This window comes from Elgaria multicarinata, chromosome 16 (genome assembly GCF_023053635.1).
Source record: "Elgaria multicarinata webbii isolate HBS135686 ecotype San Diego chromosome 16, rElgMul1.1.pri, whole genome shotgun sequence".
Taxonomy (NCBI): domain Eukaryota; kingdom Metazoa; phylum Chordata; class Lepidosauria; order Squamata; family Anguidae; genus Elgaria; species Elgaria multicarinata.
Genome location: NC_086186.1, coordinates 22,031,122 through 22,052,769, shown reverse-complemented (window position 1 = coordinate 22,052,769; position 21,648 = coordinate 22,031,122). Strand labels below are relative to the sequence as shown.

Below are 21,648 nucleotides of genomic sequence, written 5' to 3'. Positions count from 1 at the left end.
GCATAACTCATTCCTGCCTTGCGCTGATTTAGCATGAGGCTTTGCAAGGCAATAAAAGGTCTGTGCATTTCAATTAGCAATATTTTGTCAAGCATCTATTTATGCCTGTCTTTGCAAAAAAAAAGTCTGTTATGAGCTCTTACCGTCCTCTTTTTCCTGTATGAGGCACAGATATTTCAATTTGTGTATGCACGCACATATATATATATAACTGAAGAACGAGTCAGATGTTTGCAATTCAAATGCATCTCTCTTTTCAGCAGGCGTCTCCAAACCCCCATGTCGGTTAGTAATTTATTTCTGCAGTATTACTCTCCCCCCCATTGTTAAAGAGTTTACATTTTCCAGTCTTTATAATGTTCATTTAGTTATAAACTCTAAATCTAGTTCTAATCTGCAATCCCTGGGGTCTTCATTTTTAGTATAAATTAAATTCATAAACAAGCAAGGCGAAGGAAAAGACTTGCATTCTCCACCACCCGCAAACAGCTATACGGTCCCCTGTGTTTGTCATTTGTAAAATATAAATGCAAGATTTGAAATGCACCACTAACAAAATGGCACAGGAAAAACAGCAGCTGTCAGGACAGAAAAAGCAAAGGGATTCAAGGCCAAAAAGGAAAAGAAAGTTAAATTATGGAAACATAGTTCATTTCAGCCACTGATGTCTCCAAAAAGCTCTTGGTCCAATGGACAGATGAAGAAATGTTCCAAGGAAGAGCTCCAGTGAGCTTCATAATATACACCTGGGAAATTATCCCAGTTTAATTGCACAAATTACTTCCAAAGTCTGCCTGGGAATCTTATCTCCCCCTTTTCCCCTGCCCCAAATACAACAATATTGTTCAAGATGGGAACCAGCGAGGTGTAGCTCAGAGATGGGAGAATAGGTCCACTTTTTCCAGTCCAGATGTTGTTGGACCAAAGCTCCCATCATCTCTCACCATTGGCTATGCTGGCAAGGGCTAAAAGGAGCTGCAGTCCAGCAACATCTGGTGTTGGACTTGGAACCTGAGCCTGCACATTGGTCCATTTTGGCCCAGTATTGACTAATTTGTTGGGCAGGAACAAATCAGTGTTTCAAGCAGGGATCTCACCTGGAGAAGCCAGGGTTTAAACCCAGGACTTTCAGCATGCAAAGCATGTGCTCTATCACCAAGCCATGTTGGCGCCTCCCTGGGACTACTCTTGAGATAACCCACCTTGGCCATGTATGTCGCTCTGAAGCATCTTCTTAAGGGAAGAGTGAGACAATACTGAACCCCACTCTTGCAGAAAAGGCGCAGAAAAGGGCAGCTGAAATTATCAAGGGCTGGAGCAACTCCCCTATGAGGGAAGGCCCTGGTTAGGCCTCATCTAGAGTATTGTGTCCAGTTCTGGGCTCCACAATTCAAGAAGGATGCAGACAAGCTGGAGCGTGTTCAGAAGAGGGCAACCAGGATGATCAGGGGTCTAGAAACAAAGCCCTATGAAGAGAGACTGAAAGAACTGGGCATGTTTAGCCTGGAGAAGAGAAGATGGAGGGGAGACATGATAGCACTCTTCAAATACTTAAAAGGTTGTCACACAGAGGAGGGCCAGGATCTCTTCTCGATCCTCCCAGAGTGCAGGACACGGAATAACGGGCTCAAGTTAAAGGAAGCCAGATTCCGGCTGGACATCAGGAAAAACTTCCTGACTGTTAGAGCAGTGCGATGGTGGAATCAGTTACCTAGGGAGGTGGTGGGCTCTCCCACACTAGAGGCATTCAAGAGGCAGCTGGACAACCATCTGTCAGGGATGCTTTAGGGTGGATTCCTGCATTGAGCAGGGGGTTGGACTCGATGGCCTTGTAGGCCCCTTCCAACTCTGCTATTCTATGATTCTATAAGGCTACGACAGCTAGGATTGTTTAGCTTGGAAAAAAGGAGGTTAAGGGGAAGCATGATAGAGATGTACAAAATTACACCTGGTGTGGAGAATGTGGATTGAGAGACATTTTTCTCCCTTTATTATTATTTATTTATATAGCACCATCAATGTACATGGTGCTGTATCTCTCTCTCATGATACTAGAACCCAATGGGGTCATCCCAGAAAGCTAATTGGTGGGAAATTCAGGACAGATAAAAGGAAGGAGTTCTTCACACAGCACATGGAATTCACTATCACAAAATATAGTGATAGCCACTGATTTGGATGGGTTTATTTATTTATTTATATTTATTTATTTATTTATTTATTTATTACATTTCTATACCGCCCAATAGCCGGAGCTCTCTGGGCGGTTCACAAAAATTAAAACCATTCATAATATAAAACAATAGTATAAAGGGGTTTGAAAGGGGATTGGACAAATTCCTGGAGGAGAAGACTATCAATGGCTACTAGTCCTCATGATTATATGCTACCACCAGTATCAGAAGCAATATGCCTATGTACACCAGTTGCTGGAGAACATAGACAGAGGGGTGCTGTTGCAGTCCTGTCCTGCATGTGTGTTTCTGGTGGGCAGCTGCTTGTCCACTGTGTGATCGGAATGCTGGAGTAGATGAACCCTTGGTCTGATCCAGCATGGATCTTTTGTGCTCTTATGAAATAAGAAGAAACTCTCCACACACACTACACACTCTTATCCTTTAAATCAGTGTTTTTTTAAAAGTTTCACATGGATTGTCTCCTAAAGGACCTAATTGCATTACATTTCAGAAGGGTTCATTGCTCACTCAGGACCAACCAGTTAAAAACTCAGCATGTGTTGTTAACTGCCTGGGAGAAGAGAAAAGACTTGACCTGGAGCCGAAAAGATAACAATGTTGGCATCAGGCGAGCCTCGATGGGGAGATCATTCCATAATTGGGGGGGGGGGGGGGCACCACTGAAAAGGCCCTCTCCCTTGTTGCCATCCTCCGAGCTTCCCTCAGAGTAGGCACTCAGAGGATGACCTTAGATGTTGAGCGTAGTGTACAGGTAGGTTCACGTCAGGAGAGGCGTTCCATCAGGTATTGTGGTCCCAAGCTGTGTAAGGCTTTATAGGTTAAAACCAGCAGTAGTGAATGAAGTTGCACTAACAGAAACTAGGTTTTGAACCATCAGCAAGAGAAGAACCCAACTAAAGTTACATTTGCACAAGCGGTTGTGCATTACGCTTAGCAGTTGCGCAACTCCTCACATTCCAGTTGTGACACCTGTCGTGCAACCGGTAGCACTATTTGAGTTTGCAGGATGATGCTGTTGGATACTGCCCCACTGGTTGAGCTTTTATATTGTATTTTATATTATGGTTTTATACTGTTGTTTTATACTTTGAGTGTTTTTAATTTTTGTGAACCGCCCAGAGAGCTCCGGCTATTGGGCGGTATAGAAATGTAATAAATAAATTGGCAATCTCTCCTTTTATTGAGTTTTTTCATTGCATTCATGTGTGTGGTTTTTATCTTGCATGCCACTTTGAGAGGGTTCCACCCTTACCGACAACCTAGAAATAACTGGATAATTTTCAGTTGTCTGAGGTGACCCTCAACCTGACCAGGGGTAGGCAACAGATGTTGCTGGACTGCAACTCCCATGAGCACTAGCCAGCATAGCCAATGGTGAGTGCTGATGGGAGTTGCAGTCCAACAACATCTGGAGTCCAGATGTTCCCCATCCCTGCTTTAGACTTCCGCTTCTCCTTGAAGGCCAGTCCATCCACTGGACAAATAAATATTTCTGCCATACATTCATACTGTAGGGAGTACTGAACACACAGCTTCTGAGTTTCTGCTGCCCCAGGAGTATTGTTAACCCTCTCTAACCAGGTATAAATCACACTGTTGAGAGACAGGCCACAACTGCAAAAGCTGCACTGCTCTGAATTTCTACCCTGATTCTTCCCACAAGGCCGTGACAGCTATCAGCAACGTAAGTCATTCAGCAATGTAGATACTCATTTGCAAAAGTGACATATAATCTCATGCTCTGGCAAAAGCCCAAGCAGCAATTAGGCTTTTAATTTGAGCCAATCCGGATTGTATGGTCTCCCTGAAGTGCAAAAGTTCCGCTTTTTTGGCCTCCATTTCCATACATATGCTTTGATGTCACAAAGCCCCTGCTTGGCGCCGCTCGGCTTGCCGTGTTTATGTCTGCAGCAAGCAAGTCCCAAACAATGAGGAAGTGTTCTTTGCCTTGCAGTGCCACCGTTAGTGCACGGAGGGTACGGATCGCTCGGTTGCCATGGAAATGGGGGCCTGCCAATTCCATCCGACTAAGTGTTAAACTGCTAGAAGCTGAAGGAGCCATTCATCACTATTTAGTGAAATTGGACCAAGGACGTTATGCATCACAGACTGGACGAGCTCAAGAGAAGTCCTAATGGAGAAGGATGGTCTAGGAGTTGGGGGGCTTCCACATATATTGTTTCCCACCAGAGATGGCCGAAAAGACAACAATGCAGAGACAGGAAGTACCTTATTGAGGGCACTTCCTGTCGTGGGGTTTAGCGCCAAAGGTGGAATCTTTCCCAACCATTCTTGGCGGTCGGTTGTCAAAACTCAAGCCCACAGTGGGCCCTGAACCTAGGAACTGAGGCAAGGAAGTTGGGGATCAGGCCCCTGCAGGCCTACTCCTGGACTCAAGCCTGAACCTGGATGCCCAGGTTTCAGCGGTGGCCAGGAGTGCGTTTGCACAGCTAAGACTAGTGCACCTCCCGCTTGAATTACTGCAATACATTCTATATAGGGCTGCCCTGGAAAACTGTTCGGAAACTCCAACTGGTCCGGAATGCTGCAGCCAGTTACAACGGCTTCGCTGGCTACCGGGCACAATTAAAAGTGCTGGTTAGCACCTATAAAGCCCTATATGGCTAAGGATCAGGCAACTTGAAAGACTACCTCTTTCGCTATGAGCCTGCCCAGGTTTGAAGATCTTTGGAGGAGGCCTTTCTCTCGTTACTGATGCTTTCAGAGGCCGGTTTGGTGACAACACAAGAGAGGGACTTGTCGGGGGCCGCTCACAGGCTCAGGAACTCCCTTCCGAGGGAGCCTAGGTTGGCTCTCTCTTTACTGTCCTTTTGCCACCAAGCTTTTATTCAAGCAGGTCTTTCGAATGTAAGCTGGTCTGTTGAGTAGATACTGTTTTTACTCTATGGTTCTTGTGTCCACTGGAGGCTGGTGGCTCTGATGTCAGTGGGGTAATAAACCAGTTGGATAGCTCCTTCAGAGTTATGACCGAAACCCGGAGTAACACTGTTCTTCCTTTTTATTTATTACATCAGTCTTGCCCAACATGGTGCCCTCCAGATGTTTTGCGTCGCAACTCCCATAATCCTTGACCATTGGTCATGCTGGCTGGGGCTGATGGGAATTGACATCTAAAACTTTGGAGGACACCAGGTTGGGGAAGGCTCTGTTATACGATTATCCTGCACTTCCTCAAACAGGCTCAGCGGGGCATTCATAGTTCTCCAAGCCCCAATCACCATTTTGTCTTGGCAAAAATCCTATGGAGTTGATTAGGGTGAGTGGGTGCAACTGGCCCAAAGTCACCTAGTGAGATTCGTATCTGAGTGGGGATTTGAACCTGGGCCTCTCCAGTCCTAGCTTGACACTCCAACACAGCTTTCCCCAACCTGGTGCTCTCCAGATGTGTTGGGCTACAACTCCCAGTATACTCCAGCCTAAGGACTACTACATCTAGCAGCCCTCAACAGGGCAAGTAGCCCATAGAAAGTCTTGGCATTAGGCTTGCTGTCTGGTTTCTTGTAGTAACTATGGTCTATCTTTGGCTTGCTTCGCCTCTGCCTCACCCACCTCCCTCCCCAAATTGACAGGGGTCATGTCCAACATTCATCTTTAGGACTAATTCCAAATGTTTATTGCTCAATCTACCGATCATTGCAACACATACGAACTTAAAAATTTCTAATACAATCATACAATATCAAAGTTATACATGAGGTTAAAACAACAGAACTATGAAATACATAACAATCCTTAACTGAAATGATGGCACGGTGGGTGAATGGCAAACATACAGAAATCTTTAATATCCTGTCAGTCATATTGCATTCACATCTCTGAATCTTTATAACACTTCACTCTGATAGTATCCAAAAATGTTGTTCTACATCTAGTAGCTTTCACTGCAAATAGTGTAATCCTCTTTATCACGTCTGGGTTGGTTGAATATAATAAATATCTCAATTTCTCCTTAAGAACATAAGAAGGGCCATGCTGGAACAGACCAAGGGTCCATCTAGTCCAGCACTCTGTTCACACAGGGGCCAACCAGCCATCGGCCAGGGACCAACAAGCAGGATATGGTCCTTTACCCCTATATTTCACTTCTTTTAAAAAAGGCTCTAAATAACTTTTTCTTATGTCTCTATATAATGGACTGTCAATTACATGATGTGCCACGTCCTCTAGAACTGGATATCCACAAACACAGAAACTGTCTTCTGCTGGTCATCTTGATGAGAAGCTATCCCAGGGGCTGCTCCCCTTAACAGGCAGTTGCCTGGCAGTCTCGTACAAGTGTAACTCACCCACACAAACGAAGGCGGAGAAGTGCCCTGGTGCATCAAATAAACACGTTTTTGGAATCTTATCCGTTTGTCCATCTCAAAATCGACTCTCAGCTAGACAACAAACTCCCTCCAAAGACAAGAGTGGTGGTCCCGCTCTTACCACACTGGAGAGGTTGAACATAATAGGCCTGTTCAGACAATACGCCAAGCCATGGTTAAGCCGCGACCCCTTTTGCAGCTAATGGTTAGTGAATATGTTTAAACCGAAGTTATGTGGCCACCATGGTTAGGAAAGGTTCACACGACAAGGTAAGTCACGGTTCATATGATACACTATGCCATAATGTTTACCACAAAATGCTTAGCCACCGCAGCTTAGCATGTTGTCTGAACAGGGTCAATATTTTGGGGAGGCAAAGAACACCTCAATAACATGGTGTCGTGTTTCTCAGAAAACTCCTGCTTTCGATGGGAGGCTACTGAAATATCCCTGCAGTCATTTCTCCTCCTCCTCCTCTCTGTCATGTTTCTCTGAAAACTCCTGCTTTTGATGGGAGGCAAATGAAGAGGCTTGCTAAGTAATCCACAAAGCTTTTATTAAGCAACAAACATCTCTTCTACCTGAATAGAGTCTAACCTCTTGGAAACATCCCCCTACGCAAAACTATGTAAACTAAGCAAGACAATTGTCTGTTCAAGAAGAATAGAAAGCCACTTCTCAAACGCCCGGAACTTCAGAGCACCTGGTGCAGAGGCAGGTTCTGGCATAATCGAACTGACTTTCTCACGCCTTCCTTCCGCGCTGTGCGTTTTAGCTTCCGGCGGACCCTAGCATCAGCTAGCTTGTCAGGACGCTCACCTCCAGAAGAAACCTCATTTCCCACTGAGTGTGTAGGATTTGGCCTTGAGGAGATAAGCTCTGGAGAGGGCTGACTCCCAGCTGGGGAATTGCCCGTGAGAGCTTCCTCCCCCACTGGTTCAGGCTGGCTGGTGTCTGGCGCTACGTCTTCTAGTTCTGAATCTGATTGATTACCTGAAACATCTCCCAAAACAGGGGAAGTAGGGTTAGACATGACACATGGGTTGATTGAGACCAACCTATTCTCCCAAAGGAGGAAAAAAAATCCTGAATACAAGCAATAGATTAGATTACAACAGGGATGTTCAACCTCTTCCAGCCCCAGAGCCACATTCAATTTCAAGGAAGCTCTTGGGGGGGGGGGGGGCGTGTTCCAGTTGTGGACGGGGCTGAAACCAAAAGGGGGGGCCAAAACACTAGAAACACCAAAGCTACCCACATATTTTAGTTCTTACTACCAGTAGTTACATCTTAGGTTGATCTCATTTCAACCTTTTGGAATGAAAAACAATTGTGTGAAAACCAGGGAACCACCAAACAAGTATGGCTGTCAGGGAGAAAGGGAAAACCTGGGATTGAAAATGTGGGCCATGGTCAGCACCTCTGAATAACAAGATCCGTAAGAAGAGCTCTATTGGATCAAAACAAGCCTTCCCAAACCTGACGCCCTCCAGATTTGTTGAGCTACAACTCCCAGGGTAGAATCCAACTGTTGTTATTATACTGTTGTTTTTATGTTTCTGATGGTTTTTTAAATGTTATATACTTCTTAATGTTTACCATTTTTAACTGTTGTAAACCGCCCAGAGAGCTTTGGCTGTGGGGCGGTATATAAATGTAATAAATAAATAAAGTCCTACTTAGTGTAGACCCATTGAAGTGAATGCCAGATACGTTGGTCATGATTAACTTAAGTCTCATTCATTTCAATGGGTCTGCACAAAATAGAACTTTAGTTGGATGCTACCAACAGATCCTCAAAATAGTGGTAGTCATCATTGAACACATCTGGAGGGGAGCAGCTTGGTGAAGGCTGTTCTATCTATTCCAGCATTCTGCTTCCCACTTTATAACCAACCAACACTTCCAGGAAGCCCACAAGCAGGGCACGAAGGAATGGCCTTCCCAACCTGTAGTCCTGCAACAACTTGTATTCAGTGGTATTGCGAAGGTTCCATTCAGCTATCTACTACTAGATGTCCAGGTCCAGTGGAGTGAGAGACAAACAGTGTGGCCCAAACAAGCCGGCAGTCAGGTTCTGGAGCAATCCGATGAGCTGGGAGTAAGGGCAGACGATTCAGCACCTTATCTCACAGAAGAACTGGTCAGACTAAGGAGACAACCCTTGGCGACTTCTTAAATAAGGCCAGCAGGGCCCTAATTGGCTGTTCAGGTCACCTGATTGCCACAGGACTGCAGTTTCCATACTCACCACCATACTCATAGGGGTGCTGTAGAGCAGGTCAGACCAGCCTAAGTACCATCAAACTGCAAACCTGCTCTTTCAGGGGGAACTTAGGAAGCTGCCTTAGACTGAGGCAGGACATTGGTCCATCTAGCCCAGTATTGTTGACACTGACTGGCAGTGACTCTCCAGATTTTCAGGCAGGATTCTTTGCTAGCCCCACCTGGAGAAGCCGGGGATTGACCCTGGGACCTTCTGCATGCAAAGCAAGTGGTGTATCACACTGAGCTATGGCTCCTCCTCTTCCGGATCGAGCGAAACCCCACCCAGAAGAGATTGAAACCAATTCCCCAGATCCAGAAACCATCTATTCACAGTGCCTCTATCTTGTCAGAATTCATGTAATTGCTCTCATTCAGCCCATTATCAAATCCAGACACAACGATGCTGAAAAACAGGTTCAGCCACTCATGATGTCTCATGCTAGTTACCCCTGTCAGTTTTGCAGATGGGTGGGGATTTAAACCCAGGTCAGGTCCAACACACAGCTCACTCTATCACAGCTGCTCTCAATCCGCCTCTGCAATGAGTCACTACACTTTAAGGAAATCTCCAAGCTGAGGTTGCTGCAGGAACCCCAATTTTATTTATTTAAAGCAGCCCGCCCCAACCTGATGCCCTCCCGATGTTTTGGATGGCAACTCCCAGCATCCTCAACCGCTGCCCATGCTTCTTGAGTTGATAGGAGCTGTAGTCCAAAACAGCTGGAGGACACCAGATTGGTGAAAGCCGATTGGAAAATATTCATAGCCCATCCGTCAATAGTTTGAGGGCAGTTTACAAAATTCAGAAGTTCTGGCAATTCCTCGCCTTGCAGTTCTGCACTCCCACATTTAACGTCCATCCACCAGTTTAATTATACTGAGAACAAGGTTGAAATTTAAAAGTCAAGTCAGAATTGATAGCGGATCCTTTTAGCACCGAGACAAATTGCCATGCCACCGGGGCATAGGAGCAGCAGACCGAGAAACAACACTGAGCCAGCAAGGAAAGCTATAAGCTGGGATTTAAAAAAGAAAAAAGAAAAACAGCACCAAGAAGTTCTTTGCAACTGAAGAGTATAGAAAAAGGAGATTTAAGAAACACTGACAGAAGCAGAGTTCAGCGACGGAAACCAGAATGAAAGCTCCAAGAAGTGCTGCAAAAGGTCTTAAGCCAAACAGAGATGTTTGTTTCTGCCGGATTTGTATTGACGAGAACTGCTGCCCCTTGCATTAAAAGCTGCCCCATACAAATGCAAAGGAACCCAATCACCTTCCACACAGCACGGGAGCTAGCGTCCGTCACAAGATGCGCGATGCAAAGAAAACATTCCGTTTCGATTAAAAGCATCCTGCACAGTTTCTGTCATAGATAATAATGAGCTCTACATGTGGAAACGCTACACGGCGCTCTGGTTTGAATTACAAAACCAGCCTTATCTTTATACGCTGTTTGATTGCTTATGCCTGTACTTTGCGGGCATTCTCTAACCGTGGTTTCCCTCCGCCACCCCCCCAATCTTCTAATCACATGGGAAAGCCATTATACATTACAAGCCCATAATAACTTACTTGTGTCCTTGACAGAACAGATTGGTGTGGGGCTCTCTTTTTTTTAGGCACTCTCTTTCAACTCATAATTACAACCTCATTGTGTTCATTCCGGAGGTTATCCTGGACACATCTGGAGATGAGTTCTATAGAAAATCAGTACAACGGCAGCAGTTGGATGGGGGGGGGGGGAGCAGAGCTGAACTACACAACCACTGTAAGGCCAAAGACCAGGGTCTCCCTCAAATGACCACCCAGAGAGCAGCAGGTGTTGACGCAAACTCCCTTTTATTCCTGTAGCCGTGATGGTACTACAATTTCAGGGAGGTTCGAAATGCAAAACTGTTGATCTCATATTTTGCTTTTGATCTGATATTTCAGGAAGGAGACATGTGCAGTGTGTGCTTCACTAATACAGATGGATAGCTGAAGGGCCCCACCCCTTCAGCTGCACCACTAGGTAATAGTGGCAGAGCGTGGAATGGGTGTGCAGACCACCTGCGAAATAAGTGAAGCAACTTGATAAACATGCCCATTGTATTCATAGCGTTGGGACCAGGCTCCAAAGCTGCACTATGACCCGAGACAGCTTTCCATGGCCCAGATACCTCCATGGCTCATTCAGAAGACACCTTAAACCATGGTTTTAACCACGGTGGTTAAATCAGAAAGCCAGGTATGTTCAAAAGACACCTTAATCCATGGCTTTAACCACAGTGAATAAGGCTTAAGCCGTGGTTTAAGGTGTCTTCTGAACACGGCCCAGCTTTCTGGCTTAACCACTGTGGTTAAAGCTGTGATTTAAGGTGTCTTCTGAATGGGGCCTGTCTCAGCTGTACTGCTTTGGACCATAAGTGGGGGCTTCACATGGTTGAATGCACCTTCATTACTCTAACATAACAACAAGAGTGTTCCCTTGCACGCAGAAAAGTGAGAAGGATTCCAGTTTAGCCTCTTCTCTAACATACTCGCTTTCTAACTGCGAGGAAGTGTTTCATTCTGGGTGGACAACAGCAGTACATTCAATCACGTGAGCCCCACCTACAGACTTGCGTGGTATTAGGAGTCCATACAAGGAGACCAGAAATGAACAGGGAGGGAGGCATGCCATTCGAGGCAGATCCACCAAAAATATAGGTCTAGGTCAGCTTTCTCCAACCTGGTGTCCTCCAGATGTTTTAGACTTCCAACTCCCATCAGCGCAAGCCAGCACAGCCAATGGTCAGGAATGCTGGGAGGTGTAGTCCAAAATAATCTGCAAGGTACCAGTTTAGGGAAAACTAGCCTAGGTAATGCTTCGCCATGCTGGCCACCACTTAGGGTCAACTTAGTCAACATCCTCTATAAAATGTGGTACCCAAAACTGAACACAGTACTCAATTGTATCTCCTCACTGTGATCTCTCTGCCTCACTTGTTCATCATCAGATGTTCCCTGCGTTTTGACTTGATATTCTGCCCCTACTTGATATTCATCCATCAATTAAGAAACAACCGTTGGGTTTGTTTTATGAGTCCCATGCTTGTAAAACCAGTCTTCATTCTAATTCTACTGCCACCTCTGACAAATGATCCATGCATTTCTTTAAAAAAAAATCCCCAACAGAGATGTTATTAAAATCTACGAAGATACGAAAGTTCAAGCAATTACTATATACGGAATCTCAACTCGAAAGTTCCAGTTTTGCAACCATCTAAGACTTTCTCCTCCTTTCCCCACAACCCCTCCCCACGCACACACTCAAAATACACCCACAGAAAAATCAATTCATCTCATATACAGCGGGTCGGGGAAGAAATATATAAACGGCTTTATAAACGGTACTAAATTGATAAGGGCACATTTTGCTGGGCAAAAATTAAATATTGATTCATTTCCAGCAGGCAGTTCCCCTCGGAGTCCGCCGCGAGATGTTTTTCTGTCATGATTTAGCTAACTAATTACCTTTTGGGTCCATCTGCTTTCACGTCTCAACTACAACCCTTTGGACGGGACCATTAAGCAAAAGTTGAGGTGGTGCCGAAAATTAATCGGCCGCAGAAGGGCAAAGAAGGGGAAAGAGATGAAAACTCTGGAGACTGAAGGAAGGTTGCACATTTTTGCCTGGGAGTCGCAGGTTTAAGGAAGGATTCGGGGTGGGTGTGTTATAGGAGTGACTACAGGGAAAGCAGATCAAAGAGAAAGAAACAAGGGCATACAGCCCTGCAAGGTAGAGAGAAGCTCTTGTTGGATTTCCACAGCGCCAGGATCTGCCTCCATCCCTGGAGCAAGCAAATCACCAGTGTCAAGAGACAGAAAGAGACCCTGGCTGCACTTTTAAACTCCCTGCTTTAAAAGAACTCTGTGCAGCTCTAAGACAGCTGTACAGCAAACACTTTGCATGTGGAAGGTTCAATCCCCATCATCTCCACTTACAGGTAAGCAGGCTGGCAAACACTTCTGGCAGAGATCTTGGGAACAGCAGCTGCTATTCAGAGTTGTCTGCACTAAGGTATTATGGAACAAAATCGTCTGACTCAAGCCAAGACAACTTATTTTAAAAAAAAACAACTGCTCATTCTTGATAAAGCTAAGATAGCAGCACGGGCCACAAGGAAGTTCCCAAAATCCAAATCCCCACAATACCTTTTATTAGGTCAAAACTCAAAAGTTCCCTAAATACTCCGCAACACTTTGCAGCTCTCCAGAACTCTTCAACGGGCACACGGGTAAACAAAACCGTTCAGAAAAAGCGTGCTCCGTTTCTCCAACCTGTAGCTGGTCCATGTGCCCACTGATGGAATTTGAAACTGGGAGGCATTCTGTGGTTCAAAAAATTCCGAGCATCCTTTAAAAAGGACTCAACAAGCCTCCCATCTGAGAAGAAGAGCTAAATCCCACCTCATTGTCTTTTGTGGATGCTTATTTCAAACCCAGACACCTTAATCGGTCAGAGCAAAAGCGGCCAAAAATCCCTCCACAGCATGAGCAGCAATGTACACTTTTATAGGCTTCCCCAATGTGCTGACCCTCCAGATGTTTGGGACTCCATTTCCCAATATTTCTGACTATCTCCATGCTAGCTGGGGCTGATGGGGAGTGAAGTCGAAAACACCATGGAAACTGAAACCCCGGAGAAACCAGGCTCCAGCCCATGAAAACGTCTGCTACAAATAAGGCACCGATCCAGTCCATACGAAGCACTTAATCCCCCCGCAACTTTATTTTCTGGAATCGTTACGGTGACACAAGCTTTCCTGGGCTGCAGCCCAACTTCTGCATAAAGGAGTGGGCTCTTCTAGCTCCTGTCATTCTAACCGCGCAATCCTACACTTGTCTCCTCGGAAGTAAGCCGCACTCCTAGAGACACACAGGTGAGAGCAAGTCCCATGAAACTCAACGGGGCTGGCTTCCGAGCCGAACGCGCAGCACGGGATGGCCATACAGAGGTGCCCAAAGACTCCCGGGGGCTGCAGACTTCCCTCCCACCCCAGGAGCGACCTAACCCCTTCGCCCGCTCTTTGATCCAACAGAGAGCCTTAAACCGGATCAGCCTCGCTCCCCTTTGCCGGGTTTCTCCCCGTGAGGCGCGCTCGGGGAGCCCACCCTAGTTGGCAAGAAAGTTGTGCAATTCAAGGGAAAGAAGAAGAAAAGCGCCCCAGCGCCGTCGCCCCACAAGGACAGGGACGCGCCGCCGCCCCCCAACCTGGGCTTCCGCCGCGGCCAAAGAAAGGGACGGAAAGTTTTGCGCCTCACCTGTCCCAGGTTCAGGTAGCCGTAGTGGGAGGCCAAGCGGTCCGCTTCGCCGGCGCCCCCCAGCACCCGCACGGCCCAGTGGTTGGTGTACACGGCCCGGGAGCGCGTGGCTAGGAGCGCGGGTAGCGCCGCCAGCAGCAGCAGACAAGCCCCGAAAGCGCGCATGGCGGCGGCGGCGGCGGCCGGGTCTTTGCGCGCGGCGAGGGGAGGCGAGCGGGAGAGAGTTGCAGCCGCTGGCTGGCGGCGTCGGCGCGCCAAGACGCGCGCGCGTGCGTCCGCTCGGGAGGGCGACGGGAAGGAGGGAGCGGCTCGCAGACAGGCGCCCGCCTGCCTTCAGCCGGCCGGTGGGGGGAGCCTTGCCTTTTAAGGCGGACTCAGCCGGGGCGGCGCCCTCTTCGCCTCCCCGGCGGAGGCATCGCGCAAAGGGAGCTGGTGAGGGAGAGCCTGCGGCCACCGCACCACCACAGGCTCTGGGTCCAAGCGCACCGGAGCCCTGCCACTGCGATCCGGGATCCACCGCTTCCCTCCGTCTCTCTCCGTCTCTCTCTCTCTCTCTCTCCCCCCCCCCCCCGCTGGGGGATTTGAGGTTCCTCTTCACCACCGGCCTCTAAAACGGCCACGGGCTGGCGTTGAGCCAGCTGGGCCCGTCGGAACGGGTGCCTCCGTGGCAAGCCAAACCAAGCCGCAGGCTTCAGGGAGCAGCCAACCTGCCGCCCTCCCGGTGTGCTAGAATACAGCTCCCACACCCCATCCCCCCCAGCTAGGGTGCTGTACCCCGCACCGTCCAGATGTGACGGACTAGCACTCGCGTCACCCCCTAGTTGGCGATGTGGTACCCCTCCCATCATCCCCTGCCTGGGCGATGCTGTAGTCCGCATCTGGAGGGCGCTGGATGGAAGGAAAGGCTCATTGATGTTATTTATTGCATCATTTCTTCCGTTGTGGAACTCAAGGTGGCCTACATGTGGTTCCCAGTTGGTCTCTCCTCCAAGCTAGACGTTATGGTAGCTATATAAGTACTTCCATTAATGGGCTGTATGTCCATTGCTGTGATCCTTAGAAACATCAGAAGAGCCCTGCCGGATTAGACCAAGAGGCCATCTAGTTCAAGCATTCTGTTCACACGTGGCCAACCAGCTGCCATGGAAAACCCACGAGCAGGGCACGAGTGCATTACCACCCTCCCACTCATGTTCCCCAAAATCCAACTAAAGTTACATTTGCACAACTGTAGGTGTGCAAGCAGATTTGCATTATGCTTGTGCAACCTGTTGCGCATTATGCAACTGCAGGCACCTGTTGTGCAATAAATTGTGGAATGGGCTTTGCAACTGCTTTGCACACCTCCTTGTGCAACTGTCTGCACAACAGCTTGCACAATCAGCTGTGCAAGACTAATGGATAACCATTTGCACAACAAAAAGATTCAGCAGAGCATCTCTAGCTCTACTAGAGTTTGTGAAAAGTCACCGCTGGATACTGCTCATTCAGTCGTCTGGTTCATAACCCTTGATAGCTTTGCAATGAACTTTCCCTCCTCCATCCTGTCCATCAAATGGAGACTGTAAACTCCTTGGAACAGAGCTGGGCATTTCTGAGCAATGCCTAGCTCCCTATTGCAGCTACACAGGGAAGGAGAATAAGGCTATCAATAGCTACTAGTCCTGATAGCTATATGCTACCTCCAAGTATCAGAGGCAGTATGCCTAAGTGTGCTAGTTATCTTTGCCTACCAGTTATTTATTTATTTAAGGATTTTCATGCCGCCGTTCAGCCAAAAAAGGCTCTCATGGCGGCTTACAAAAGTATTTCTTGACAGTCCCTGCCCACAGGCTTACAATCTAAAACACATGACACAAAAGGAAAGGGGATTGGGAGGGAGGAGGAGGAGGAGGGGGGAAAGGAAAGCAAATTCAGGCACTACAATCTTAGTTGCAAAGTTCAGCAGTTACAGGTGACAGCAGGAGGGAGGGGGCTCTCAGCTGGAGCTGGACCCAGGCACGGTGGAGAGGTGCCTGGCTGCTGCTTCCTCCCTCACTGGTGGCCCCTCCAGAGAGAGTAGGTAGCAGGAGGGAGGGGGCTCTCAGCTGGAGCTGGACCCAGGCACGGTGGAGAGGTTTTTGTTTTTATGTTTTTTTATGTTTTTCTTTGCATGCCATACCTATTTGGGCCAAAACCAGGTAAACACAAGTCACTAAATCTCAGTGGAACTGGGATGCAGAAATGATGTGGTAAATTGGCGAAATGGTAAACACAGAAGCAGTGTCCGAAATGTTTGTATTACCCAGATGTTTTTTTTAACATGTCTGATTGTTATTTTAACATTGTATTAAATGTTTTTAACCAGTTTTATGCATTTTGTTGTGATTTTGTATTTAATGTTGTTCCCTGCCTCGATCCAGAGGGAGAGGCAGGTAAGAAATAAATATTCTATTCTGTAAATTACCATAATTTATAAATTATGGTAATTTATGAATAAAGGAAAAAAAGAATTCCAATTATCCTATTCTCTCTGGCATTCCCAGTATTGTTTATATCCATTCTGAGTCTACATAAAATCTATTAATGCGACATTCATCATAACACCAAGTACATACAAACACATGCCTAACTGATAGCACAAGCCTTCGTTCTAATCAAAACTAAGGCCCCCTGAGTTCAATGGGATTTACTCCTAAGGAAATGTGCATAGGATTGCAGTCCGAGATGATGAACCTATGCCTGGACAGTGACATTTCATGTGGAGGATCTCCAATTGAATTCTCTATATAAAAAAATAGTCCTACCACACAGAAAACTAGATAGCACAGAAGAGTATTTCTGCTTCACATACTAATTGCCTGTGTAAAGAAATTTTTAAATGCTGATATGGAAGAGCATTGGGCCCCCATCTGGGAGCCCAAACTGGTATAGTCCAGAGCTTCGGCTATTGGGCGGTATAAAAATGTAATAAATAAATAGGCGAGGACTAAGCCACTGCTAGCCTGAATGTGCAGTTAAAGGTAGCAAATACTTTTCAATACAGCTGAAACCAAAATTTGCTTCTTGATGGAGAAGGTGGCTGTAATGAGCTTTTCTGTGTTCCATTTCAGCATTCAGGTGTTTGCATGGAAAGATTGATGTCTTGACTGCAGTGTGCACTTGTGAATTAGCAACATAAACAAAGATCAGTGAATATATATGAAATGATGAAAAGGACGGAGACAGGATGATGCCTGTCCAGTTAGAGGCAATGGGCTGGATTGCAAAAACACAGCCAGTTCACCACGGGTTATTTAACCCACAATTAGCTATGGCATGTGATGGGTGACATTTTCAATATGCAACCCTATGTGGTGTGTCATGCAAACCTGGCCACCAAGGGATATTTGAGGATTAAATGACACATAACCCTAGCAAAGAGCCAAATGAGCAAGTAGTCATAGGTAATGGTGTCAACTGCTTCTCCTTCTCACCATCACATTGTCTGGACCAGACTGAGAGGCAGGTGAAGAAGCAGGTTGCAAGAGTGAAGAGGAGGAGCAACTCCAACGGGCTCTGGTCCCTTGGCCCCTCCTGAGGTGTGGGCCCTCAGCAGGTGCCCAGTCATGCCTACCCTTGATGCCAACTCTAGTTCAGGACCACAATTACCTCCTTGGAATCAGATGGAAAGGTGCAATCGGTCATCATCTGCATATCAATGATTCCTCACTCCAGATCTCTGGATGATCTCTCCCAAACAGCTCATTTAGATGTTAAAAAGCATGGGGACAAGATGGAGCCCCGTGTGGCTCCATAGGTCAACCAGCTGTTCTCCAGTGCCATCTTCTGGGTCCTACCTTCCCGGTAGGATCAGATTAAGAACAAAAATATGTCCCTGCAAACCCAGCCAGTCAGAAAGCTAGCATGGCTGATAGTATCAAAAGCAGTGGACCCAACAGGGATGCACTCCAAAATGCCTAGCATAGATCATCAACTGAGTTGACCAGGGCAGTTTTCATTCTCAAAAGTGGTCCAGAATCCAGAAATTGGCCTAGATGAAATCATTTGTCGCATCCAAGACCACCTGGCGTTAGACTGCTGCTACATGCTGGAGTACCTTGCCCCCCAAAAGGCCATTGACCTCCCTTTGAGTCAAGGGAGACCATTGATCTTTTATCATCTTAAAAGGAAGGTCAACGTAGGGCAGTGGAGGCTGGTGGCTCTGATTTTGGTGGGGCTGTGAAACCCCCCAAAATTGGTTCAGCACCTTAGAGTTCTGGCTGGTTCTGACTGAAACCCAGAATAGATTCACAGACCCTACAAAATCAGAGTCACCAGCTTCTATCGATTAAGGGTGTGGGCCTATGGTTATAAAAAGGAAACACATCACTGTGTTGAAAACAAAGAAAAGGATAGCAGTGGGGCTGCATATTTATCCAGGTGTTAAGTGGGTGGTGGGACTTCTATCTCCCCTGATTGGATTGGGCCTGTAAGAACAGATTATGATTTGCAACAAATACACAAACTGTCATCTGTTCTTTGTGTAACTCAACACCTCTCTTGCAAAATATCTGCAGACTAAAGCAAGGATTCTCCGATGTGTGATAGCAAGGTATTTGCTTTTTATAGCCTTTTTTTTAATGCAATCATTGTGTCTCAGCTTTTCTTTTTTTTAATTTGGTCATGATCCAGCCAGAGTAACGCACTTTTAAATCCTGTTCATTTTCAATGGGCTAGAGAAGGTACATCCTTTTTTCTTTTTTAAAAAAATGTATTCAAATGTTTATATAATGCCTTGGATGGTTTTGGAGAGAAGATGAAGAAATGGTTAACAAGTAAATTCATTAGCTCCACACGTCATTTTTTTCAGCTGAGATGTTAATAAATTTCTCTCAGTATTTTAACAGTCTATAAATTTAATTTTAACTTTGCTGTTTTAAATTTGTATTTTATATTAGTATTTCTGCACTGCTGCTGGTTTTATCCTGGTTGTGGCTAGACAAATTCATGGAGAAGAAGACTATCAATGGCTGCTATTCCTGATGGCTCAATGCTACGTCTAGTATCAGAGGCTATATGCCTATGTCCTCCAGTTGCTGGGGAACATGGGTGGGAGTGTGCTGTTGCACTCATGTCCTGCTTGTGAGTTCCAGTGGGCAGCTGTTCGGCCACTGTCTGAACAGAATGCTAGACTAGATGGACCCTACCATAAGAAGTTGATGGCCAGCAGTTCGGATGCCTTCATAAGGACCCAACTGGAGTCCACCGGGAGAAGAGCCTTCAGCGTAGTGGCCCCTTCTCTATGGAACTCTCTGCTCCTGAAGATCAGGCAGATGCCAACACTGTGTTGTTTTTAGCCCCTGCTGAAAACAGCTTTATTCCGGGAAGCCTTCCTTGACTGACCAGCCATAGTTTTATTGGTACTTGGTTTTTATAACATTAATTTTAAAATGGTATTTTATTCTTTTTGTCTTTTTACCATTTCATCTTTTATTGTTCACCCCGCTCTAGAATCGGTTTAGATGTGGAGTGGGATATAAATGTGTAAATAAAGGAATAAATAACACAAGTTCATAGACGATAAGGCTACCGGGGTCTTGTAATCAGGATGCTTATATATTATCTCCAGTATGAGTGGCAGTGTGCTTCCGTATAGCTCTTATGCTCATAGTCTCCTTTTGTATGCTTTCCACAGTTATCTGTTTGGCCACCGTGTGAAGAGAATGCTGAACTAGAAAGAACTTTGCTCTGATCCAGAACAGCTCTTCTCATATTCTTTGCCACCTATGTACAATCGATGTGTGATCGATGCCTGCTTTTAACACATTGACACCAAAAACAAGTTCAAAAATTACCCTGGGGTTGGCCTGCAAATCAGAGGGCCTGCCCACATTTTGAGGATTTTGCAGAACTATATGCCATAGAAATGTGTTTGTTTAAATAAATCTTGAGATCCCAAAGAAGCCATACAGTATTCCATAAAAGATTCCAGGCCAAATGTACACCGTCCCGATTTTAAGGTGGGTGGTCCCCAAGATACAGCATACCAAAGTCTCTCTTCTTCTGTATGCAGACGATGCTGTTCTGATTTCTCAGACTAGGGTGGGCCTCAAGAGATTGCTGTGTGGCTTTGCCAATTACTGTACTGAAAACCTTCTTTCAATCAATTACTCAAAATCCAAGGTACTGGTGTTTTCCAAATGTAAGGTCAGATTTTCCTGGGTCATGGGGAACTCCAAGATTGAGCAAGTGGGCTCCTATAAATATCTGGGCATATGGTTTCATGAAACCATTTCATGGAGAGAGCAGGGGAAGCATTCCGAGATTAAAGCTGAACAACATGCAGGTGCAATTACCCGCTTCTTTTTTACAAGGGGAGGGAAATTCCTCCCGGCAGCTGTCCAGGTATTCAAGGCCAAAATCATCCCTCAGATTCTCTATGGGCCACCAATCTGGTTCCCGTGCTCTAAATGCTCCTATGAAGGCATTCGGTCATCTTTCCTTAGGGCGTTATTTGGTGTTCCCAAATGTGTCTCTGGAGCTGTCCTTAAGTTAGAGGCTGGTCTGAATTCTGTTAACTGTCTGGCTTGGATCCATGCGATCCATTTCTGGCTTCGCTGCAAGTTGGCACTTCCAACAAATTCCCTGGTAACCAAGATCCTGTTAGATCATTTTGAATCTCCCTGGTCAAAGGCCATGACAAGTAAAATCAACTCAGTAGGCCTGTCATCCCCTATGTTACTATCAAGGGATTTAGCTAGTGCCAAATCAGTAGTGAAACAAAGGCTGCTGGATATAGACATGCAAGACCTCCAAAGTGCTGCGCGGGGCCCATGCTCCCCACAGTCCCTAGGTCTACCAGTCTCTTTTTGCAAAGATGGGATGCCTTACCTGCGCTGGTTAACAATCCCCAAATACAGGAGAGCATTCTCACTAGCCAGACTTAATTAATGTCCTTCCCTCTAAACTTTTAGATGGCCGATACAACCAAATCCCTCTGCTCAACAGATGCTGTCCCTGTAACAATACTGAGGTGGAAACCGTATCACACGTGTTACTGTTCTGTAGATTTTACCAAGGGGCTAGGAATGATCTTCTGAACCCCATTTTACAATCTTTTCCTGGTCACCCAACCAAATTCTTAATGTCCCTTTTACTTCGGAACTCAGACAAATCAATCACTGAGCAAGTGGCCAAGTTTTTGAACCTGGCCATTTCTATTAGATCCTCTATGATTACTTGTCTTTTTATTGGCTAATTGTATGCTCAGTCCTTTTGTATGTAATTTTGTTGGAATGGTCTATTGACTGCAATAAGCTGATGTTGTTGTTGTAAGGTGGGTGGTGCTGTCTTTGATCTGGAGGGCTGTCATAGTGGCTATGTGGATTAAAAGTCTGAGTATGACGTTAAGGCCTCCCAGGGTCACATGCTTAGCAGCTGAGTGCATCTCAGCCCTGTGTCCAGGAGGGGCCATTACTCCAGCCTAGAAATGCCCTTTTTACGGTGCCCCCGGTCTCCTTTCTTTCATGTGGATGTCCCTGGATCAGTTTGTGGCATCTCCAGTTTCAGCCAACCCATCAAGAAAAATTGCACGGAAAAAGCCCTAAGA

The 21,648-nt window shown here is 46.2% G+C and overlaps 1 protein-coding gene across 1 annotated transcript in view; it reads right to left on the bottom strand.

Moving 5' to 3' along the window:
• PCSK6 (proprotein convertase subtilisin/kexin type 6) overlaps nucleotides 1–14,216 on the bottom strand; it is a 112,392-nt gene extending 98,176 nt beyond the window's left edge. The window contains exon 1 of the mRNA XM_063142175.1: nucleotides 14,079–14,216. The gene's annotated coding sequence lies outside the window, so the exon portion shown is untranslated. The remainder of the gene's footprint in view (nucleotides 1–14,078) is intronic.
• Nucleotides 14,217–21,648: the final 7,432 nt, after the last annotated feature.